Below are 25,410 nucleotides of genomic sequence, written 5' to 3'. Positions count from 1 at the left end.
TGCAATAAAGGATAAGCTATAAATTCTTTAGACTTTATAAGGTATTATATACAAGAAGGCATTTCCAGAAATTAAGAAAGGAATGGGACAAAACAGCAATGCCTAAATAGGTTAACAATGCCTGCTATGTTTTGGCCTATATTTTAATACAGTATTTTCAATTACTTCCCTTGCCCTCATTCCCCTTTCCGCAACCCTAACACACCAGAGAGTGTGGTGAAACAGAAAGATCCCAAACTTGAGCATCAATCACACCTGAGTTCAAATCAAAGGTCTACCCCTCACTAGTTCTGGCAGTAACTGCTCTGAGCTCAGCTCCCTCGCGCATAAAATGAGGATAATGACAACTTCATACGGTTATTATTTTCCCCCTATCATATCCCAAAATTCTGAGTTGGTAGACTGGTATTTTAATTTAATTATTATTCCCTAATGATATATGGAAGGCTGATGGTTGAGAAATTTCCATTCTCAGTATTCATGAATGGGAGAAGACGATTATAAAACAGCCAACATAGAGAAACAATGAATAAAGAGAATCAAGAAGGTGTAAGAGGTAAAAATGGGGTTTCTTAGCACAGGAACAGGTTTCGAGCTTTGCCTAACACAGAAACTTAAATAAAAGAGGATTAGGGCAGGTTCAGTGGCACAAAATTGTAAGAAAAAAAATTATCTTATGACTTCCAGCAAGACAATTTCTACCTAATATATTCCCTTTGTTCAATATTAGCTAAAACAAGTTAGAGATAAACTAAGGATATTCTGTCATAGCTGAAAGGGCAAGACCTTCAATCATTTTATAGCATCTCCACCCTTAAGAATTTGACCGGCCATAACATGTAAGCACTTCTTTTTTTTTAATTTTTAAAGATTTTATTTATTTATCTTTAGAGGGGAAGGGAAGGAGAGGAGAGAAATATCAGTGTATGGTTGCCTCTCATGAGTCCCCCGCTGGGAACTGGCCCGCAACACAGGCATGTGCCCTGACTGGGAATCGAACCGCGATCGTGTGGTTCACAGGCCCCCACTCAATCCACTGAGCTACACCAGCCAGGGCACATGTAAGCACTTCTTCAGGATAGTCAAAGATGTTTTATATTTCAGAAACTACCATTTCAAATTAATAATAACAACAACAACAACAACAGTTCAACTCTTTAATAAATCTTTGAGTAATTTTTCCCCACAGCATATTCCCCATCCTAAAAGTAATGGAAACCTTGTTCAATCTGTCTTTCCCAGTTTGACAAGTGCTCCAGTCTCCACCTCTCTTGCTCTCTTCATGCAACCTCATCGCTGAAGATCTAAGGTTGCCTATTTCCTACAAATTTGGTACCTAGACACTCTAGTATTCATCTGATGGTACCAGCATTGAATCTGAATATAGAAACTTGACACCCTGGCTAGTGTGGCTCAGTGGACTGAGCACTGGCCTGAGAGCGGAAAGGTCACTGGTTCAATTCCCAGCCACAGCACATGACTGGGGTTGCAGGCCAGGTCCCCCATTGCGGTGTGCAAGAGGCAACCAATCAATGTATCTCTCGCACACTGATATTTCTCCCCACTGACTCTCTCTCTTCCCCGCTCTCTAAAAATAAATAATTTTTTTTAAAAATTAGTTAAAAAAAAATTCCCAGGGATGGGAATGTTTTCAATTTGTTGAAACTAACCAGTGTAAACAAATGAGAGTATTAGTGGTGATTACACTGCTGTATAGCTTTGTCATGTATACATCACAAAATGAACATTTAAAACTGATGAATTTTTAAAAATATTTTATTCATTTATTTTTAGAGAGGGGGAAGGGAGGGAGAAAGAGAGAGGGGAACATCAATGTGTGATTGTCTCTCACATGGCCCCCACGCAGGGGGGGACCTGGCCCCCAACCCAGGCATGTGCCCCGACTGGGAATCAAACCAGCGCCCCTTTGGTTTGCAGTCTGTGCTCAATCCACTAAACTACACCAGCCAGGGCTAAAATTGATGAATTTTATTGTAGGTAAATTATACTTCAGCAAAGCTGATTTTTTTAAAAAAGATATACACACATTCATTCAACAAATATTTACTGAGTATCACGTGCAGCAAAGTTTATACCAAATTTTTCAGCCTGACATTGCAGGTCCTACTGGTATATAACATGCTTTACTTATAAGCTGACATCTTCCCAAAGAGCCTATTACATGAAAAATGATTCAGTTTCTGATTGTGAATGTCACCTCAATGATGGCTCTACAGTAGAAGAACCATCAGCTATCCAGTATCTTCCATTATATAAATGCAAACCATGATCAATAGGTACTCCATAAGAAAAAAATTTATTAAGGACCCACTGCATATAGACTATACCACTATGACAGCCTTGTATGTTTGTCTTTCTACCAGAAAACTAGAACATCTCAAAAGCATGCTGAGAACACTGCTGGAAGAAAAGGCACCATTATTGAGGAATGGACTTAACTGACTTAGTCCAGGGTCCACAGTGACCCAGTGGCTGAGTCAAAGGCCTATAAACTAGACCATCTGGTTTCCAACTCAGTATGCCTAATAGAGATAATGGACCTTCCAGGGGTGTCTAACCCATGGTCCATGGGCCGCACATGGTCCAGGATGACTACGAATGAAGCCAAACACAAAATCATAAATTTACTTAAAAATGGGTTTGTTTTTGTTTTGTTTTGTTTTTTTTGCTCATCAGTTTTCATCAGTTTTGTGTACTTAATGTGTGGCCCAAGAAAACTCTTCTTCTTCCAGTGTGGCCCAGAGACACCAAGAGGTTGCACAATTCTGTCAGAAACAGACTTAAGCTTGAATTCCAGCTACATTTCTTACCATATATAAACTTGTGAAAAGTCACTTTACCTTTCGACCCTCCCAGCCTGCTCATCTGTGAAACCGAGATGCCAGCTACCACCTCTAGGCATTGTTGTGAAGCCCCTGTGAGATATGCACCACCCAGCACAGTTACTGGGCACCGAGTTCGAAACTCAACATTAGCTCCCTTTCTCGGTCTTAAACTACTTAAGAGTAAGAAAATACCAGTTAATCAAGGTTAAATCATTGTTAATCCACAGTCCCTATTAGGAATCAGGGGACGATGAACCTGTATTTGCTGCCTTGTTTATACTCTTAGTCGCTATGTTTAGAAAAGTGATTTAATTTTAGAAACCTGGGAAATTCTTCTGAGTAAATCAAGCAAAACCTTAATCTGCCCCAAGGGGAATTCTGAGCAAAATAATTATTTCTGACAAGTGAATTTTCTACGGGGGTTATTCAGTTTAACCACACAAATGCCACCAAACCCGCACACAAAGTGACAGAAGCAATCTGGAACATACTGTACAGATTCTCAGAAGAGAAATGTCCATCTAAAATCCACACCCCTCCCTCCCTAATCTGAAGTGCTAAAATCTTTCTAGATGATCTGAATTCCGCCGGGTTCTGACACTAGTCCAGCTCCTTAGGCCAGAACTGCAGCAATGTGAAAATCACCCCACCTCTCAAAATATTTTCAAAAGGCAGGGAAGTCCAGAGAGTATTTTTCCCCTCAACCGAGACAGATAAAGCACCAAGGAGCTCGGAAACACAATTCTTTCCCCAAGGTCATTCATGTCAGCGAAGGTACGACGGAGAATCTGCAAGCAGTCTCTGTCTTTCTGGAGATCGCACTGCAGCGTTTTGGGGGCGTCTACTCCCTTCCCCTCTCCCACCCTCCAGTGTGAGCACCAGTCTCGGCATTTCCGAAACAAGCCACAACAAGCTCCGCAGTGTTAGGAAAGGGGCTGACGATGAAGAAACAGATGCTCCCAAGCAAGAGAGTCTCTCCAGCTCACAGAGCCTCCTCCAAGGTTATGAAGAGAAACCGCAGGCACCTCACAGAGCGCTAAACCGGACTCGGCACCCCTCGCCGGGCCGCTCCGGGGCGCGGGTTCCCTGCAGGAAGCCTCCGAAGCCACCGGCTCCAGAAACCGCACTTCATTCCTGCGCTTCGGGAAGCCATGGCTCCTTCCCGGCCCGGGCAGGGGTGGGGGAGCGCAAGGAGGCGGGCCGCGTGCGCTGCGGAAAGTTCACCGCTGCGGCGGCGGCGGCAGCGGCGGCGGCGGCGGGCGGGGGTCCGCCCGGGCCCAGCTCGCCCGCGTCCCCTGCAGATTCCACCATTAATTAGTCCTCGGGACTGTCTACTGGCAACTTAAACAAAGCGAATGCCTCAAATTCCTTCCCGGCCCGGCGGTCTGGCTGTGAGACCAGCAAACGCCAGGGCGCGGGCCGGCGAGGCGGGCCGACAGCTGCGGCCGCGGCGGCAGCGGCGGCCGCGGCGGGACCCCTCCCCGTCCAGCCCGCGCCCCCGCAGCCCGGTCCCGCAGCCGGTCCCGCACGCCGGCCCGAGCCCTCCCAGACCTCCCTCCTCCTCCTCCTCCTCCTCGGGAGCTCCCGGGCTCTTCCTGTAAGATCACTTCCTTCCTCCCCGGGTGCCCGCGGGCCCCGCGCAGCCCCCTCCCCGGCGGCCCCGGCCCACCGCCCCGCCGCGCCGCTCCCCGCCCCCACCCGGCCCGGCGCGCTCTCCACCCGAATCCCAAACTCAACCCTAAAACTCTTCCTCCGCCCCCCCAATAAAACATCCCCTCAGCTCCCTGCTCCAAACATTTCTCCTCAGATTCTCGTTCCCACCGCGAAGTCTCTCAAAACCTTCCCTCCCCCTTCAAAAACTCCAAAAACATTCTCAAGGTCTCGCTCACGAAGATCTCCCCTTCCGAGTTCTTCCTCCAGAATTCCACTCAAACTCTCCCCCCACCTCAAGTCCACATACCCCCCAAGCCCTCCCCCGGGTGCGCCCGTCGGTTCTGCCCCGTCGCCCCCGGGTGCCCCGACTCCTCCGCGGGGCAGGCAATCCACTCCGGGCGCCCATCTCTCTTCTAGCCCAGCCGCCCTGGCCTCCCGCACCGCGCTCCCGCCGCCCCACCACGGACCCCTCACCTCCGCGACTCCGGCCCACGCTCCCGCCAGCCGAAGGCTCCGGCGATCCGGTCCCAGCGGCCGGCGCCTCCTCTGGCTCCCCGGGACTGACAATGAGGGGCGGTCCCAAATGGTGACGTCAGCGTCCTTTAAGGCGGGGTCTGCGGTGAGGGGTGGGGCTGGCCTGTTCGCCCCGCCCCCTCCGTCCTTTCATCCCCTTCTCAGGACTTGGACTCCGCCAAGTTGTAAACGCGGTGGGAAATCAAAATGGGAGACAAGATATCCTGCATGCAAGAAAGGGCACTCTCTGAGGGGTTGTGAGGATTAAGTGAGATAATCCACGTAAAGGTGTTTAGCCCTGTGCCTGGTATGGAGTAATCGCTCAACAAATGCTATTTCTATTACTCAGCAAATGTGGACAAGGAGCTCTGCTTGGCCTAAGGAGGCATAGTTTTAGTCCCCAGCTCTGCTATTAATTCATTGTGTGATCCTAGACAAGTCCTTTCCCATCCCTCACTTTCAACTTCTTTAAAATGGAAAGGAGTGATAACCAGATCATCTCAAGAGCCCCTCCAATAATTCTGTAACACGTTTCCTGTGGACCTTGCCTAGAGCCCAGAGAGATGGGGAGGGGAGCTTTTGAAAGTAGCCCAAGACCCACACCCAGCGTGGTACAGGACACGGCCAGAGACTCTCCAGGTAGATGCCCTCCCACGTACTGGCACAGAGCTGTATTCACAAGCCGGGGCATAGATACTCTGAGGGCTGCTTCCTCTCTGCAGCAGCACAGCTGGTCTCTTGAGACATCTCTTGTGTAAGTTCCTTATTGCCTGTGTAATAAAGTCAAAATCCCTGGCCTGGTCTGATCTCTTCCTACCTTCACACACACACACACACACACACATACCCACTGTAGAGTTTATCCAAACTTCCTCTAGCACACCCACTGCTTTCCCACATCTGCCCCATTGCTCATTCTCTTCCCTTGCTGTCTCATCTCAACAGAGCCTAGTTTTCCCCAGCCAGGAGTCGACCCTCCCTGCTCTGAATATCCATGGCATTGTGTTTGACTCTAACGTAGTCATGAACACATTTTCAACTTGGATCAAATTGATCTTCCTTTTGTTTCTCAGCACTTCCTCCCTCCCTTGATGTCAGAACCCACACATGTTCCACAAACTATGTAGCTGTCATTCTTATTTTTGTTATTATCATCATCAATATTTTTTTCTAGCTTGTAATACCACATAGCACCCCTAGAGGTAATCTCCTAGTCATTAGATAGCAGGAGAGTCCTAAGTCCTGAGGGAGAAAGGCTCCCTGAAAGTGGCCCTGCGGAGAGGGTTGTGGTTGGAACAGGCAACCAACGCTCCAGTTTCTAGACCCCATCTGACACCCCAGGGTGTCTCTGTCGTTGGCACTCCTCAAAGGTGAGGACAGCCGCGAGTTTTCTCTGCAAATTCTTTGCAGCAGAGCTGACCCATTTCTCCCTTTCTTCTTCGTGCCTTTCTCCTCTCACTTTCCTTACAGAGCGGTGGATCTGTGTTAAACTGCTCTTGGCATCTCCGCAGTCCTCCAGGAGGACTGCAGCAAGGCACTGGGCGTTTCCAGAGTACTGGCCTGTGGGAAGAGGGAACGGGCTTTGGGATTCTGATTAATTTCCTGCTCTGCGGACAGGCAAATGGCTGTCCTGAAATGCCTGGGCTGATCCTCAAGGGCCCCGAACAAATTAAGGCTTATTTTTAGAATAGGAAATTCAAAAATGCTACTTCCCAGGAAAAGCAGGATTGCTACAGACAGAAAAAGGGGCTTTACTGAGTCCTTCCTTTGCCCTGATGCTGATGACAAGCACTGCAAACCCATGGAAGAGAGAACACAGGACTTAAGGGGAGGTTCTGAAGACAGAGCTACCTCCCCAAGATCCACGACCCCATCAACCACTTATTCATTTATTCACACCAAAGTTTTGTCACAGGACAGATCAGGGTTCAAATCTCAGCTCCGCCACTTACCAGTATGCAACCTTGGACTTCCAAGTCTCTGTGCCTCAGTTTCTCACCTGAAAAGTAGGAATAAAAATAGTACCTATCTCATACAGTGGCCATGAGAATTAAATGAAATGACATGTGAAAGAGCTTAGTTCAAAGCGTGGCACCTAGTCCATGACAGTATATGGTGGCTGCTGTAACTATTTCAAGATGTCTTCCCAGTAAGGCCTCTCAGGAGCTGGCCTCTGGACTGCCGAGCTAACTAAATAGTCCTGAGCTCAAGAAGCTCAACCGGTAAAAGGAATGAGGTAGATTTTCACAAACAGGGAAGACAATGTATCTAGCCCCGAGTGGTGTGGTTCAGTGGGTTGAGAATCGTTCCACAAACCCCAAAGGTCACCGGTTTGATTCCATTCAGGGCACACCCCTGGGATGCAGGCCAGGTCCCCAGTTTGGGGGCGGGGGCGGGGCAACTGATCTGATTCATGTGACGGATGTTCTTCTCACACATCGATGTTTCTCTCCCTCTCTTTCTCCATCCCTCCCCCCTCTCTAAAAATAAATAAATAAATAAAATATTTTTTAAAAAGAAAAGAAAGAGTACCTACTAGGTATTGTTAAATGGCAAGAGTAAGTTGCAGAATCACAAGTGTAGTAGGATCCCATGGTTATAACTCTAATATATACTTAATGCACGCATAAAATATAGAGAACATAGAGAACTAAATAGGCTTTCACCTTTCTTACTCTTTAATTGTGTTTCTGTGTGTGTGTGTGTGTGTGTGTGTGTGTGTAGTAGGGACTCAGGAACTGTTTTTCCCCCCTTTGTATCTAATTTATTGAGGTGACACTGCTTGGCAGCAGGAACTTTCCAAAAAGGCTCTACTTTAACACTAAGAGGGAAGGAAGGGGATGAAAACACAGCCACCAGACCAATCAGCAGTGGGCATCTGAATCACAGAAAGTGCCACAGGCCACATCTCACTCTTCATGCCACTGCAGGGACAGCTGCTGCCCAGAAACCCTCAGCTTCTGCCCCCACCTGAGCCCCGAGCTGCACTTGAGCCTTCAATGCTACAGCCAAAGGCAAGACTCCTAACAGAACTCCCAGGAGCCGTGGCAGGGCCAGTAGGAGATACTTTTAAGCAGGAGAAAGTTTTTTGCTCCCTGTCCCCTGCCCTTCCCCACCTCCCAAAGAATAATGATATGTCAGTGTCTTGTGCCTGCTGAGCCCAAATCTGCACTTTCGTTTTCTCATTATATCTTTCTGCAATTTAATTTTTTAAAATATTTTATTTTATTTTATTGGAGAGAGGGGAAGGGAGGGAGAAAGAGAGGATGAGAAACACTGATGTGAAAAAGAACACTGATTGGTTGCCTTCCCTGTGCGCCCCAGGCAATGGAACTTGCACCCCAGGCATGTTGCCCCCCCAGGGAACTGGACTGGCAAACTTTGGGTTTGAGGGACAATGCCCAACAAACTGAGCCACACCGGCCAAGGCTGTAATTTAAATTTTTTATAAGGAGGTTCTGTTACTTAGTCATCAGGGAAAAGGGGTTGGTTCATTTTTGTTGGTTTGCAAACAATAAAATATAACATTGTGGTTGAGGCCAGTGCTAAGGCCCACAGGACTTGTAGAAAGTGAAAGTGGAAAGGGATAAAATCACCCTAAAATCCCCTACTATCCCCCAAAAGTCGTGATTTTAAGTCAACTCACATTTCAGGCTACCCACTGACGCCTATATTTCATTCATTCATTCAACAAACATTTACACATCCTTTGCTATAAAACAAGCATTGCACTGGACACTTTATAGTTACTATCCCATACAGATTATGAGGCTAGGAAAACAATACTCAAGGAGGTAAAGGAACTTGCTCAAAGTCTCACATCTAATGGATGCAAACCAAGACCTTGACAACATCAAAGCCCGATTCCTGAAGGACGTGGGCTGAATTACGAAGCCAGTGAACTGTGCATTCGACAGCCATGATGGCCTGGGTGGCCTTGGGCAAGACACTGAACTCCTCTCAGCAGCGATTTCCCCATCTCTGTCAGATGAGGGCATACCTGGATATTTTATATAAGTTAAGTGCTTTGTAAGTGGCAACACATAACACAAAAGCTCTTTTGGTCAGCTCTTCCAGGACGAAGTCTCACTCATCTTAGGGTCTCTTGGTGCTTTCCTCATTACTGTGTATCCCCATTAGGATTTACCCGCCCCCACCCCCACTCCCACCCCCATTAAAGCATTTAGGAGAGTCTTCCTTGCTCCCCCCACTAGCCTGGGGCCTCCTCAAGCATGGGAATGATGCTTGTTCATTTCTGACCCTTCTGCCCCTTCTGCCCCCAGTGCAGTGTCTGCCATGCATCCCACCATTCCTTTACTCCTTTATTTCGCAACAAATGGCTGAGAGCCTAACATGTGCCAGGCACCGCACACACTGTAAGACAGCAAAGGTCTGGAGAGACGAGACAACATGGAACATCATTAATCACTTCATAACAACTGCATTAAGTGCCACAAAGTATCAAGCCAGGTGCTATGAGGTGTTCAGGGATACAAAGTGGGGACCTAACTCAATCCAGGACACAGGGAAGTCTTCCTAAAGGAGGTAGCCTTGAGGCTCAGAGAGGTTAAGAAATGTACTCAAGGTCACACAGATGGTAAGGGGAAACGCTGGGATTTTTAACCCAGAATGCCTGGCTCCATTGCCCATGTTCTATCCACTAAACAACACTGCCTTTTATCTCTCCCATCTCACACTTCCCTGACTCTTGTTCATGAGCAGGGATCAAAGTCTAACACCGAATCCTCCGATGCAATGCGTTTCCTAGCTTTGGGGTTTAGGAGCCCCCTTTGAGAATCTGGTAAAATCCATGAAACCTCTCCCATAAACTACATATATAAAATGCACAAAAGTCATGCCTGCAATTTCAGTGGGTTCGTAGGCATCCTGAGGCCCAACTTTAGAACTCGTGCCGTGCAGGATCATATAGGACCTTAGAGGGAGATTCTGAGAGCCTCAGAAAGAGATACCAGGGCCCCATGGGGACCTCAAATCCCCAGACATACCCTAGGACACTACAGAAAGATTTTCAAGACCCCAGAGAAAGGTCCTGGGGTCGACTCCAAGCCCTGCAGAGTAACAGCAGGGCCCTGCAGAGGTATTCTCAAGATGCCATTGACTGTGGAGGAACCTCCGGCCCTCTCCCCTCTTGCAGCAGGGAGGAACCTGCAGGCCTTGGAGAGCTGTGGCTCTTAACCCTTTGGGGGTCACTGGCACCTTTGAAACTCTGAGCAAAAATGCAATACACAACATGCTACACGCCAAACCAAGGGCTTTACCGACCTCTGGGAGGCCATCAATAGCCCCCAGATTCTGACCTCCTGTTCCTGAACTTCCGCAAGAACCTGACCCCCCTGAACCCCCTCAAGAAGCTGGATCATGACCACAGACTCAAGGCACAAACTTTAGAGTCCAGACAGAGCACGGGTTGATCCTAGCTCTGTTTTTTTCTAGCCGTGACCTTGGACCACTCACCTACAAACCCTCCTCAGGCCTCAGCATCTCATCTCCCAAAAGAGAGGGCTGGACACCTCTCCCTCCCTGGCCCAGCCCCAGCGGCGTGGGCTCCGTGCCGGGGTGACGGCGCCTGTAGGACACAAGCTCTCCGCTCCGGCCGGCCGCCCAGGGATCAGGCTGCAGCACTTCCACGAAATACTACTGGGCAGAATGCACCAGGAGCGCTGGCGAGCGGGTGGCGGGGGCAGGGCGGCACGTTTGCCGCAGTGACAGCTCCGCGCCTGGGAAGCCGGCGGGGCGGCGAGCTCTCGGCCTTTCCCACCCACCCGGCAGGGCGTTCCCGCCAGCCGGCTTCCTGCAGTCGAGGCCGGGGGAGGAGGGACGGCGCTGAGGGGCCGCGGGGCCTGGCAGGCCTGGTTCCTGGCTTTCTCTCCGCGTTTCCTGAGCTGGACCGGCCGGGGGATGGGACCCAGCGCAAACCTCCTTCCCCGGGAGCGCAGCCAGGCAGCCGCGTCCCCGTCCCGGTTCACTCTGGTTCCTCCTCGGTGCCTGAACGGTGCTGGCGGTGGGTCCGCGATCCTCCAGTCCTCACGGCTGGGTGTGATTCGACCCACTTACCCCACGAGGAAGCTGAGAGACAAGACGGCAGACGCCCCCCCCCCCCCGGACCCCACAACACAGCAAGTCCAACCCCACGGTGTGAGTTTATTAACTCCATCCTGCGGATGAGAAAACTGAGGCTTTAAACAGTAAAGCGACTTACCCAAGGTCATCACACAAATATTACTGCTAATAAAATACTTACTACATACCAGGCAGGCCTGTACTACAAATGCCCTAAAACTATTTGATCAATGAATCCTCAGAATCTATGAAGATAAATATTATGCCTATTTGATAAATGAAGAAACTGTCTTGTTGTGGCCCAGTGGACTGAGTGCCTGCCTCCGAACCAAGGCATTGCCAGTTCGATTCCCAGTCAGGGTAATTGCCTGGGTTGTGGGCCAGGTCCCCAGGAGAGGGTGTGAGAGAGGCAACCACAAGCACACACAGTGTTTCTCTCCCTCTCTTTCCCTCTCTCTAAAAAATAAATAAAATATGTAAAATAAACAAGTAAATAAATAAATGAGAAAACTGAGGACCAGAGAGGCCAAGTAGCTTCTCCAATGTCACACAGCCACAAGGCAACAGACCTGGGAATTAAACTCCAGTCTCCTGTTGCCAGAGCTCAGACTCTTCTACTCTCCTGCTTCCCAGATACCTTGCTTCAACTCATTACAGTTGAGTAACCCAAGGGCCAGCATCTTGTCTCATTTGTTCCTAGGTCACCAAAGCCCCAGCTGGAGCTTGGCACAAAATACATGCTCAGATGCTCAGAGATGACCATGGAGCCTAGCACAGAAGCTCAAAGTTAGAACTGATAGGAGGTATTTAGCTTAACTTCTAGAAGCTTTAGCCAAGTGAAAATTCAGCCTCTGCTTGAATACTTCCCATCATGATGAACTTTCTCCCTCCCATAACGGCTCATTTCCCTGCTGAGTAAATACGTTTGGTCTAAAATATAAACACTCCATTTTCCCTGTAGACGAAGGAAGACCACTATACATGTTGCGTGGTCTCCTTAGACATTTTCCAAGGGTGGGTGGCGCAATAATTTTAAGTTCCTTGTGAGCCAAAACAAAGTCGGTTGTTCACAAAGATGTTTCCCTTCCAAATCCAAGTTAATAAGTGTGTCTGCTTTCTCTAAACTTTCCCCTTCCCCTTTCTCTCCCATCTGCCAACCAGATGCCAACACCAGGGGGACCTTGGAAACCACAGTTGAACGTGGCAGAGCCCTGGTCAGTCTGGGTCTCACACAGTCACTTGGCTGAACGGGGCACACGTTGAACTAGATTCTATTGGACTTAGGCATTGCAATCTCAGGCTTTCACTATTCCAGCAGTTAGCATAACTCAGCTACCCCTGGGACTAACGTGGGCTCATTGTTTTACCTTCTACATCATGGAGCACGGTGGCAATCACTCAGGGGAGGCTCCAAAGACATCCGTCTGGCACCAACTGTGCCCAGGTGGCTCGACGGGTCAGAAACAGTCTCTGCTCATCTCACTGATGCATTATTTCCTGCCTATTCCCAAATGGTTTTGAGGTGGTTTCTATTGCAGCCTCAAAGCCTATTTGATGGATAATTAAAGAGAATGAATGAAAGAGTAATGAAAGGCTGGACCAAAGGCCAGTGGAGAAGAAACGAAGACAGATGAAAAATTGACTAATTATAGCAGAAAGGCCAGGCTAAGTTTTTTAAGGTTAGCAACTGTGCCAGAGCAAAAACCGGGGTTCTGAGTTCCCCGGCAGTCAAAGCAAAGAGGGAAACAGGATGAGGTACAGATTACATGGGAAGTTGTAAACATGTGATGAAGAGCAGATCCTGGAGCCGGACTGCGTTTTTTGAAGCCCAGCTCTACCGCTTACTAATCACGTGACTTCAGGCGGTTGTAGAACTTCTCTGTGCTTCTGTTTCTTCATCTGAAAAATGGGGATGATATAATAATAAACACCCCTCTCTTGGGGTCATTGAGAGGATTAAGTGAGTTAAGGCACATTCAGTTCTTACAGCAGGTCTGTCACTTAATAAATTCTGTGTAAAAATTAGCTACTGCTGTAGCCCGACTGGAAGAATCAGGCCTGCGATTTCAGAGAGATGAATTTTTCCCTGCACTAAACTCTCAGACGAATGCATTACACAAGGGACCCCAAACACACAACTAATACAGTGTACTGTGTCCCAGCAAGAGCTGGATGACAATTCCTGGGCCCCGTGTCATGTGGTTATTTTCCTTATTGGTTTTTGGACTAGATGAGCCTTGGCATCCTACTCACTGGAGAATTCTGGGGAGAAGTTGGGGGAATAACCCAGGGTCCTGGGTACCTTTCCACTGGTTGTCCACAGGGCAGGTAAGTGTCACACTGAGGAGCAAAGGGGCTGGAGCTTCACAGACCCAGGTACATTCGTTAATCTTTTCCAGCTACGGCTTCCTCATTTACACAGCGGAGACAGTAACAAGTGGTACCTACATAAGAAAGTCGCCTTAAAGATCACAGAAAAGAATACACTGTCCACAATAACTGGCACTGTGGAGCGATTGCACCGTACAAGTGTCCACGAAATAAGAAAGAAAGCAACAAAGTAAAACAGAATCTCACCAGAGACTCCTGGAGCAAGGAGATTAATTTTTAATGCTTCAAAATGTAGAAGAGAAATGGTACATTTCCCCCAGAATGTGACCCTGGGCTGACCAAATCATTATCCTTTGCTTCTGGCTGGAAGGAGCAATTCTTGCTCCTTTGGCCTAATTCAGTGTGGTATGCAGCTGAGGCTGGCCTGTCTTTGGAGCCGTGCTGGCCTGGAGCAAGAATGACCGTGGTGCCACAGCAAAAGGCTCTGTCTCGGGGCGGGGGGGGGGCAGAATTGAGAACCGGAAGCCCCCCCATTGGGTTCCACATGTTGGGTGGAAAGTACTGGAATGAGTTTTATGCACACTACCTTGTCCAGCCCCCACAACAGCTTCAAGGGCTGAGCCCTAGTCATAATCGTATTTGACAGTTGAAAAAATTGCGGATCAGAGAAGCAAAGTGACCTATCATTGGTCACATAGCTAAGAAGTGGCAGAGCTGGGACACGATAGAGATTTGTGATGTCATTATGTGTTCCTAACCACTGGACTACACTGCCTTACCCCTCCAACCTGACCCAGGATCTTGCCTCTCTCTTTAAGCCAACCTCTCTCTTCTTAGACTGTCTGCTTTCATCAAAGATCCTCTAAGAATCACCTNATCAGAGAAGCAAAGTGACCTATCATTGGTCACATAGCTAAGAAGTGGCAGAGCTGGGACACGATAGAGATTTGTGATGTCATTATGTGTTCCTAACCACTGGACTACACTGCCTTACCCCTCCAACCTGACCTAGGATCTTGCCTCTCTCTTTAAGCCAACCTCTCTCTTCTTAGACTGTCTGCTTTCATCAAAGATCCTCTAAGAATCACCTAATGCTGGGTCTCCTACTCCTCCGGCCTGGCCCCAGGGCAGCCCCTTACCCTATGGGAACCATCTCAGGGCGAGACAAGTTTTACTGAGGGTGCCTCCAGCTGATCAGAGGCTTTGAATGGCTGGAAAATCAGACCCCACTCCCATCACCCCAGTCCAACCCGCAGCTCTTATTTATTCGGCCTCCTTGTTGGTCTCTCTGCCTCAAGGCCCCCCCCACCTCCACTCCTCCTTTCATTTCTCCCCACTTGAGAGCCAGAGTGATTGCTCTCAACTGGTCTCACCAAGTCATTCATTTCCCTGCAGGATCATCTTCAGGAGCTCCCTGTTGCTCCCAGTTTAAAGTTCAAAGTCAATAGCTTGCTGTAGTCCCGGAAACCCAACCTATTTTCTCCAACCCTCCCTTTCCTCTCAGGCATCCTTGGCCCCGTTGCCCCACACGTTCACAGTTCCCAGCCTGAGAGCTTTTGCACGTGCCGTTCAGGGTGTGACATAAGATGAACAAATACGTGGACGAGCTGCCAGGCCTGAGCAGGGCTGCGAGGCTGTCAGATTCCGTTAACCTCACCTTCCTGCCGCCTGAAGGAGACTTCTCTGCCAGGAAGGAGGGTTTACCTACCGTCCACCTGGAAAAGGAGCCCGGCAGGAAGGGAGCGTCAGCAACCCTGGCTCTTGGGAGAACCCTGGGAAATGAGCACGTTATCTTACAGCCACTCTGGGTGTCAGGGGGGTGATGTGATAAGTGGCTGGATTTCCTGCCAAGTCTGTGTGATGCCTGTGTCCAAGGTTTTTTTTTTTTAAAGATTTTATTTTTAGAGAGAGGGCAAGGAAGGGAGAAAGAAAGGGAGAGAAATATCGATTGGCTGCGCCTGATATGTGCTCCGTCTGGGGACCACACCGTCAACCCTGGCACACGCCCTGACTGGGAATTGAACCGACCACTTTTCCCTTTGCCAGTTGACGGCCAACCAAGTGAGCCACACGGGTCAGGGCCTGTGTTCAAGCTTTTAACGACCATCCTTGGTTGAGGGAGAATTCACCTCTCTGTACGCATATAATGCATACCGTTGCCTTCACGCTGTCCAGAGCAGGCTGTCAATCTCTCTTACTAGCTAAGGAAAATGACTGTGAATGAGGAAGACGCCCACCCACCTGGATTTCTGCGCCTTTCACTGGTGCTCCTGCGCCACCTCGCGGTCATATATGGAATACACGGGGATTTCTGACGACAGCTTTGCGCAAAAAGGCCTAGGTTTGATCCACTTAGCAGAATTCTCAAGGGTGGCGTTTTCATCCCAGTCTACCTCCCTGGCTAACGCCCCAGGCCTCACCTGCGCCTGAGGTTCAGAGAAAGGCAGAGGTTGATTCTGTCTCACTGGAGAATCTAGGGTCTGTCACTGCACTTCTTGGGCTCAGGTTCCTCATCTATGAAATCGAGCAGGTAGAGATCGGGTCTGCTACCTCTGACGTTCCAGGACCTTTATCCAAAGCTCACTAAGTGATGTGTGAACCTATCTCAGTGGGCAGAATGTAAATTTTGGGAGGGCGGGGAAGCTGCTGTCTTGTTCGCTTTCTGTCCCAAGTGTGTGGAGCAGTGCTCGGTACACAGGAGATGTTTCCTTGGGTTTGGGGCTGCGTTAATAGCACCGTATGCCCAGTGGAGAAGGTGGTAGCCATCCTGTCCACGTCTGCCCACGTCCTCTGTGATATTTGGGACAGGGACACTGAAAGGAACATGAATAAAGTGTGACTCATTCACAGGAGGATGAACAAAATTATGGCTGGGGTGAGGCTGGAGGACCACAAAACCACATTTCATGAGGAATAGTTGAAGGGACTGTTGAACAGCATGTTGACTCTGGTATAAAAAAGACTCAAGGGCTAATGTGTCTGCTTTTTTTTTTAAGTTTATTTTAGAGAGAGAGAAACATCAACGTGTTGTTCCACTTATTTATGTATTCACTGGTTGATTCTTGTATGTGCCCTGACAGGGGATCAAACCCACAACCTTGGCGTATTGGGACACTGCTCTAACCAGCTGAGCTACTCGGCCAGGGCATGCCCGCCTTCTGAAGAGGACTTCTGGGGAAGAGAGGTGGGAGAACTAGGAATCAGGGCTGCTCCTTCAGGACAGAAACCAAAACATAAGCAAGCTCTCAGTCTGAGCTGAAGAACAGATCTGCATTGGAATCTTAGCCTATCTCTTACTAGTTTCGTAACTTTGGGCAAGTTTCTTCATCACATTAAGCCTTGGTTTTCTCAGGTATAGAATGAGTATAATAAGGGCACTCAGGACTGTTGTGACGGTAGCATGATATAAAGCATTTTTTTAAATGCCTAGGGCACAGCCTAGGGCCTGGCTAAGGCTGGGCAAGTATAGATATACTTAAAGAGCAGAAGAGTGGTGAGCACGAGGTCACCGGAAACGTGAGCGGAGGAGTCAAGCAACAGCCGGCAGCGTGGTTTCGGATGGTGGTGTGAGGACCACTGGCTTTTGTGTCACAGTGCCTAGCTCTGTATCTTGGCCTTACTATTTATTTGCCGTGAGACCTTGGGCAAATTATCTAACCATTCTGAGCCTCAGTCTCTCCATCTGCAAAATGGAGATAATTGTATAATAGTTCCCACGTCACTGAGTCTGTGGGAGATCAGGAGGTAAAGTAATCAGAATGTGTGAGCGGCTGCTCTAATGCTAGTGCTCTGAGGGGTCAGTCCTGGATGACCTTGGAGGTTCCCTCCCATCTAATATCCCCCAGGTCTGGAATCCCTGCTCCTGCCCTTGGGAGCAAAATGCAGGGGGCCCTGGTGAAGCCCATCAATGAATGCACTGTCGTTTTAAAACTCCCAGATTCAGCCCTGGCTGGTGTGGTTCAGCAACCACCGAACCAAAGAGTTGCTGGTTTGATTCCTAGTCAGGGCACATGCCTGGGTTGCAGGCCAGGTCCCCAGTGGGGGCCATGTGAGAGGCAACCACATGTTGATGTTTCTCTCCCTTTCTTTCTCCTTCCCTTCCCCTCTCTCTAGAAGTAAATAAAAAGTATTTTTTTTAATGAGGTCTTAAAAAAAAAGACTCCCAGATGCACGGGACTGCTAGCCTCTGATCCTTCCCTGTGGCAGTGTAAACAGGACACTGTGCCTTCCCCTCCCCCAATAGGCCAGCCCTTCCTGTGACAGGAAGGTGGCTGGGATGGCACCTGAGGGAGCTGAGGGGGCAGGGCCCAGGGTGGAGTCCAGGACAGGCACGGCGGAAAACAGGCTGTCTGGCCTTCCAATTGCTCGTGCACTTTGCTCCCCAGATAACCTGTGAGCTCCATGAAGGACCCAACTGCCACGGCAGGTACAGGACGCAGCCAACAGCACCGGGTGGCTGCCAACTGGCGGCCCAGGCGCCCAATCTGGCTGGCGGGCTCTTTTGTGGTTGGCACACTTGCACAGTGGTTTTGTTGGTTTGGGGTTGTTTTTTTTTTTTTTTAATGAGTTGTCAACGTTTAAAAATAAGGACATGGCACAGAAAACCCAGATTCCTTACTCTCTTCAAAATCAGCAAAGCCGGCACGTCTCTGCACGGCACGTGTCAGGTGGAGGTGAGCAGTGGCCTGCGCCTCTAGATAGGGCATGTGAGCTCCAGTCACCAGGGTCCGCATGTCTCCCTATTGCATCACACCCAGTGTACTTCACTGGCTCGTGAATGGGCCCTCCAGGCCCTTAAGTTTGTGACCCCTGGGAAGGAGCATAATCTCAGCCTGCTCCTGTGACTCATCAGTGCTCCAAGTTCCACGTCCCCATCTGTAAAAGGGGGAAAAAGACATGGACTCCTCTCAGGGTTAACGTGAAGATTAAACAAGAGAATGGCTGTAAAGTACCTGGAACATAGTAGGTGCTCAACAAAAATCCCTCTTGAGTAACCTGGGACCTGGTCTCATTCAGTCATCTCCTGTGGTTCTGAAGGCCGCAATGCCAGGCTCCGACCGCATGACAAGGCTGGCATTGTTGTTACCCATGTTGTACAGAAGAGGCACAGAGGCACTAAGCAAGGAAATGGAAGGGCTGGGACAAGTAGCTCCGCTGTCCTCCTGAGCCACCTGCCACCTCGGCCCTGGTCACACCTGCTGGGGTGAATACTGCGGATTTGGGGTATAACTGCATGGGCCTGAGTTCCGACTCCACCACACACTAGCAGTGTGACCCTAGGCAAATAATTTAATTTCGTACGACTTTCAGTTCTTTATCTGGAGGATAATAAAAAGAACACCTTCATGCAGGTTGAATGAGTTAATGCTCATAAAACGCTGAGGGCAGTACCCGGGCACACAGTAAGAGCTCAATAAATGCTAGCTGTTACTCTCCTTAATTGAACCCTGGCCGTGGGCCAAGTACTAAGAGTACGAAGATCAATGAGAGTCTCTGCAGGGCTCAGAGTCTGATGAGAGATCAGAGGTCTGAGCGGCGTATGCTGGAAGGCAGCCTGGCTGCGAAGAGAGGGGTGGTGGTTAATCTGACGTGTCACCACAGCTGGGCCACTCAGGCATTTAGTCAAACATTATTCTAGATATTTCTGTGAATGAGACACACATTTACGTCAGTAGACTTTGAGCAAAGCAGGCGGCCCCTGCAGAAGCTGGGCGGGCCTCGTTTCATTCAGTGGAAGGCCTGAACACAAGAAGAGGGTGGTGGCCTTTGGACTCCGTCAGGAGTACGGGCTCCTCCCCGCTCTCCAGCGGACCGCCTTTGGACTCCGAGTGTCCTCTTTCGTCTGAACGTCCAGCCCAGCAGCCTGCCCCTCGGGTTTTGGATGCACCAGGCCTCTGCAACTGTGTAAAGCAATCCCTTGAAATAAATCTCTTTCTCTGTGTAAGTGCATCCTAGTGGTTCTATTTCTCTAGAGGGCCCTGACTAGTACAGGGTGGGGTGGGGGATCCGTAGCATTCGCTGTGCCAGAGGAGGCGTCCTTGCCATGTTCGGCAATGCCAGCCTGGACAAGGTCGTTCAAGGGCGCTGGCTCCGGCCCCAAAGGAGGGAACAGTTCTTTGATGATTGGGATTCATTGGCTAAGAGGATCCCACAAAGCCGGGAGGAATGGCACGTATAGAAGCTGCCGGAATCAGGATTCAAAAGCTGCTTGAAAAGAAATGTAGCGTAGATCAGTGAAAAGTTCTCCCCTTGAGTTCAATTGTGCAGCCACAGAATCAGGGGCCAGAGGGCGGGAGCGTGTGGCCAGCTTCAAAGCACTGGGGGCATATATATAAGATCCAGTGCTTTGAGTTTGACCTCAAGAGCCACCCCTTCCTGAGTTATGTGAAGAGAAGAAAGGCTGGTGGGGCAGCGCAGCCTGAGGAGGCGCAGCCCGGCCTGCAGGTTCCGGAAGTGCAGGATCGGGATGCGCAGGAGGAAGTTACTGGAAGTCAGATTTGGGCGCAATGGGAGGAGCAGTCAGTGTGGACAGAAGGTGGACTGGGTGTGTCATGGGCGCTAATCTCCCTGTCAGCAAGAATGTTCCAGGAGGTGCATCCTTCCTGGTGATGTAGCCCAGACACTGCTGTGAAGAGAAAGAGCGTGCACTTTGGGTGGGACAGACCTAGACTGAAACTACGGCCACGGCCCCGTCACTGCCAGAGGAACCTGCAGACCCCGGAAGTGCACAAGCAGCCTCGGAAACCCCTGGGTGGCTTCTCCAAGCAGCCAATGAACACCAGCTGCTTATCACATTGGAACACCCTTTAGCCGGCCCCACCTCCCTGCCCAAGGCCTCAAGCCTGTGCCACGCTGAGAGTGCCTCGTGCTGCCCGACCCTGCCACCATCCCCCCTACAGGAGGGCAACGTAGCAGGAGAGAGATTGCCCTCTTTCAGTACGTCAGGCTGCATTCAGCAGCAAGTAACAGAAAAACCCAGCCTACAGCGTTTAAACTGTAAGAAAGGATGTGGCTCACTTCACAAGAAATCTGAGACAGGGAGTCCCAGGGATGCTTGAGCCTCATTCGCTTCACGTGGTCAAGAAACTGGGCTGGCTCTTCCCCTCTGCCAGCCTCAGGCCATCCGCAGTGTTTCCCTGCAGGCCCACGGGGCAGCTGCCCTGCCTTTCCGTCCTCCCAGGGCTGCTTCCAAGCAGGATGCCCTTTGTTTCCCTTGCATGTCTCTCTTTCCTGCAAGAAGTCTCTTTCTCAAAACCCCCAGACTTGCCCTTACTTCTTACATGACCAGCTTGTCCTGGTCTGCCGGGTACTTTTCTGGTTAGCACAGGTCAGAGGAACCCCCTTAGTCCCTGGCAAATTCGACCTGGTGGTCTCCTTACTTGCATCCTATGGGCCAGAAGAGGGTCGCATGTCTATCCCTTGACCAGTCCTTAGTAAAAGGAATAGAAGTATCCCAACTGGTTTAAACCAATCCGGATTCATGTTGCCATTTGAACTGATCTGGGGTTCTGTGAGCAAGGAAGGGAGATGACCATGGGGTGGGCACCCCACAGTGTCCGCCACACTCACGTAGAGCAGAAATGAGCATAATCCTGTCCTCAGCAAGGCTCCACTCCCACTGCCCCTACATTGTCCCATCATGCTCTGTGTGTGTGTGTGTGTGTGTGTGACTAAGTGTGAAAGAACTGGCAGCATGCCAAGGATGTTGGGGGTTGGGGAGGGCAGAGAATCTTCCCCAGTGGAGCCTTCCTCTCTGATCTGAGAAAACAAGTTTTTATTTTTATTTTTATTTTTGTAGAGCAAGTTTATTTTAAATTTGGCCTTCGCATGGCCTAATTAGCGTGCAGTTCTCCAGGCACAGTATCCAAATGGGCAGCTTTCGTTTCATAATGAAGACCAGAAAACAGCTGCTCTTTCTCCAAAGCTTCCATCTCCTTTGTCACTGCAGAGACTGTGCAGGAGGGGGCGTCTGAGCAGAAGGGCAGCCGCAGCCACAGCTCATTAGGGACACTGAGGTCCGCCAGCTCCCTCACTTTCCTCTTGTTACAGAACAGACACACCAGGCCTGGACCCTGGAGGATGGCATATTAATACCGTCCAGACCACCTACTGGGCTCAATTGTCCACTGCCAATTGGAAAGACATCTCTCAATGCCAGAGATTTGTGAAAAGGAAAGGAAATGTTTATTTAATGCTATACAGACCTAAAGTAGTGACCTAACGTCTTCATTAAAATGTCAAAGTCCTTCAGGATATCCACCTACACACACAGTGCTCCCTTCTCCCCCTGCCCTAATTCAGGGTACTGTAACTCAGGAAAAGAGCACACGTCCGTTTTTCCAGGCTGCTGACACTGTCAGCTGTGTCGCCATCCAGGCAGGGTCTCCAATTAATCCAAAGTCATGTGGCACCTTCTCACAGTCTACAGGCAAGAGTTCTTTGTACCCATTTTTCCAGGCAAAGTCTCTCCTGCTTCCCAGGCCACGTGGCCAAAGAGAGCACCCCAAAGCCACGGGGGCTTCTCCTACCAAAGCTGCAGAGGTCCCCACTCTGGCAAAGCTGCACGGTTCTCTTCTTCACCTGGCTGCAGGGGTCCTCACTCTGGCAAAGCCACGGGGTTCTCCCTTCAATAGCTGCTGTGCCTGGGTTTAAATCCCGCACCAATCTTCCTCTGTACCCCCATTTCTGACTCCTCCCACAATCAGTTACACCTGCCAGGATTCCTGTATGATTCCAAGTTTACTGGGCTGCCCTCGTGAGTCTGGGTAGGTGTGGCCCCATGTCCTGGAACCAATCTTCTTCAAGGTCCCATGCAGGTACTGTAGCTTAGGGGACCTCCCCCCCAGTTACATCTTGAGGGGAAGTGACTTCATCCCCCTGACTCCAAGCCTGGCCACAGCCATTTAACATATGCAAGTGACCTGCCAAGGGCTATAGATATGTTAAATGACCCTGCCATGGATTAGCTGCAAGGCTGTGGCTGTACAAAACAGCCCTGCGAGTTCCTGCTCCAGGTGTCCCTTTCCCCAACTCACACCTGTAGGGGGTGAGGACATCTTATATGTTTCTCCAATATTCCTAGACACCTTGAGCTCTGGGCACCATTCCAAATCCTTTTATGGGGCCCCCTCTTGGCTGCACCCTGTATCACTCTTGCCTGCGCTATACTCAGGACAGAACTGCCCTGACTCTGACTTCGGGCCCACCTGCCACCAATCCTCGTGATCTCTGAGGTTCTAGCCCCAGAGCCAGTCCCTTTATCTTAACACTTTAAAGACAAAGACGTGGAGAATGAGTCATATGGAAACCTGGAAATGGTGTTCCGTTTAGTCAGTCGCTCCAACAAATACTTATTGAGCATCGACTACATGCCAGACACTGACGTACTGGGGAGCAAACGGTGACCTTGACAAATACGATCCCTGCTTTCCCCTCTAGAAGTGGCAGACAGACAAAAAGCAAGAACTAATACATATATATTGTTATCAATAATGTGTATGATAAAAAAATGAATAAAGCCAGGGAAGGGGACAGAGAAAGTCTAGGTAGATGGTGCGGGGGAGGGCTGCTCTCCCAGATCAGAGGCCTCGGCACGTTACAGCCTGCAGGCTGCCACCTAGCTCAGTAAATAAAATTTTGTAGGAGTGCAGCCAAGCTCGTTTATTTACATATTGCCTGTGGCTGCTTTCACGCTACAACGGCAGAGTTGAGTAGTTACGACAGAGATGGTGTGACCTGTAAACCTAAGAATATTTACCGTCTGGCCCTTAAACAAAAGTTTGCTCTCACAGTGAGATACTATTTCACACCCACTAGAACCACTATAATCAGAGAGACGGCAACGAGGACTGGTGAAGATGTGGACACCTTGGAACGTAAAGGTAAAACGGTGCAGTCACCTTGGAAAACAGTCTGGCAACTCCGCAAAAGGGTAAACACCGATTACATAGGACCCAGCAAGTCCATTCCCGAGTGCGTCCCTAAGAGAAATGAACACATATGTTCATGAAAAAGCTTGTACGAGGCTGTTCGTGGCAGCATTGCTCACAGTAGCCGAAAAGCGGCGACAACCCGAATGTCCACCAGCAGATGAGTGAATAGATGAGGCACGGTGCAGTCACACAACAGGGCATCATCTGGCAATGAAAAGGAACATAATAGTGAAATAGGCTACGATGTGGGTGAACTGTGAAAACATCACGCTAAATGAGAGAAGCCAGACACAAAGGACCGAATATTGCATGGCTCCATTTGTATGAAATACCCAGAACAGGCAAGTCCAAAGACAAAACAGATTAGGGACCATCTGGGCAAGGGAGGCAGGGAATGGTGGCTGCCGGGCACTGGGCTTCTCTCTGGAGCGATGAAAGTTGATCGTGGTGAGGAACGGGGCTCTCTGAGTGCACCAAAAGGCACTGAATGGTACACTTTCAATGGGCGAACTGTATGGCATGTGAATTACACATCAATAAATCTGTTTTTCAAGGGTTTATGAACCTTTCCTCTAGTCAGGGTAGTCCCCTGAAAAGGAGGCATTTGAGTTTCTTTTGTAATTGGCTCAGAGCTCTCAGGGAGTAACAGATGGCATTTTACTGAACACTTATGTGCCAGGCACTGTGTGAAGCATTTTACAATCGTTACCTCATTTAATCCTCACAAACATCTATTGGCTTAGGTACAGACAACCCTGTTTGAGAGACAAAGAAACTGGAGTCCTGGCCAAGATGGAGGCGTAGGTAGGAACCCTTTGCTTCCTCGAACAACCAAAAGGAGGATAACAACCAATCTAAAATCAATAAACAATCAGAAGTGCCAGAACATCAAACTTCATGGAGCTCTGACAACCAAGGAATTAAAGAAACAGTCACCCAGAACCACCAGACCGGTGAGCCAAGACAAAGAACTAGGGCCCAAATGAAAGAACAGAGCGAAGCTTCAGAAAGAAAGCTAAGCAATGAGGCGATAGCCAACCTATCTGATGGAGAATTTAAGGTCCTGGTAATTACAATGCTCACAGAACTGATTGAGCTTAGTCAAAAAAAATGAGAAAACAAATGAAATAAAGTGAAATATTCAGGGAACCAACAGTGACAGGAAGGAAACCAGTACTTAAATCAATGCTTTGGAGCAGAAGGAAGAAATAAACATTCAGCCAGAATGGAAATAAGAAATAAGAATTCAAAAAAATGAGGAGAGGCTTAGGAACCTCCAGGACATCTTTAAATGTTTCATTGCCCAAATTATATGGGTACCAGAAAGGGAAAGGGAAGAGCAACAAGGTGGAAAACTTATTGGAACAAATAATAAGGGAAAACTTCCCCAATCTGGTGAAGAAAATAGACTTCCAGGAAGTCCAGGAAGTTCAGAGAGTCCCAAAGAAGTTGGACCCCAAGAGGAACACCAAAGTGAGTCATCATTAAGTCACCCAAATTAAAGATAAAGAGAGAATCCTAAAAGCAGCAAGAGAAAAGGAGACGGTTACCTACAAAGGAGTTCCCATAAGACGTATCAGCTGATTTCTCAAAAGAAATCTTGCAGGCAAGAAGGGGCTGGGAAGAAGTATTTGAACTCATGATAGCAAACAACTAGAACAGGAACAGAATCAGAACAATGGACATCACATGGAGAGATTTTCAGTGGGGAGGTGGAAGGGAGGAAATGGGGGGGGGAAGGTACAGGGAAAAAGAAACATAATTGGAAGGCATAAAATAGACTGAGAGAGGTATAGGAAACAGAGAACTCAAAGAACGTATACGTACAACTCCTGGTCATGAACTAAGGGGGGAATGTCGGAGGGTTGGGGCTGCAGGGCAGAGGGGGGATAAAGAGGGAGCAATTGGCCCTGGCTGGTGTAGCTCAGTGGATTGAGTGAGGGCCTGCGAACCAGAGTATCGCAGTTCGATTCCCAGTCAGGGCACATGCCTGGGTTGCAGGCCAGTTCCCAGCAGGAGACGCATGAGAGGCAACCATACATTGATATTTCTCT

At 49.2% G+C, this 25,410-nt stretch overlaps 1 protein-coding gene across 2 annotated transcripts in view; it reads right to left on the bottom strand.

Annotated features, from left to right (window-relative positions):
* Positions 1-10,707, bottom strand: part of LUZP1 (leucine zipper protein 1) — an 84,900-nt gene extending 74,193 nt beyond the window's left edge. Inside the window, exon 1 of one of the 2 annotated variants that reach the window (XM_037032708.1) lies at positions 10,488-10,707. The gene's annotated coding sequence lies outside the window, so the exon portion shown is untranslated. Of the gene's footprint in view, positions 1-4,973; positions 5,076-10,487 lie in introns of those variants that run through there. The other variant, XM_037032707.1, reaches the window with a different exon arrangement.
* Between the last annotated feature and the right edge of the window lie 14,703 nt (positions 10,708-25,410).

This window comes from Sturnira hondurensis, unplaced genomic scaffold (genome assembly GCF_014824575.4).
Source record: "Sturnira hondurensis isolate 20B ecotype Veracruz unplaced genomic scaffold, ASM1482457v3 Scaffold0021555, whole genome shotgun sequence".
Taxonomy (NCBI): Eukaryota; Metazoa; Chordata; class Mammalia; order Chiroptera; family Phyllostomidae; genus Sturnira; species Sturnira hondurensis.
This window is presented reverse-complemented; position numbering and strand designations above follow the sequence as displayed.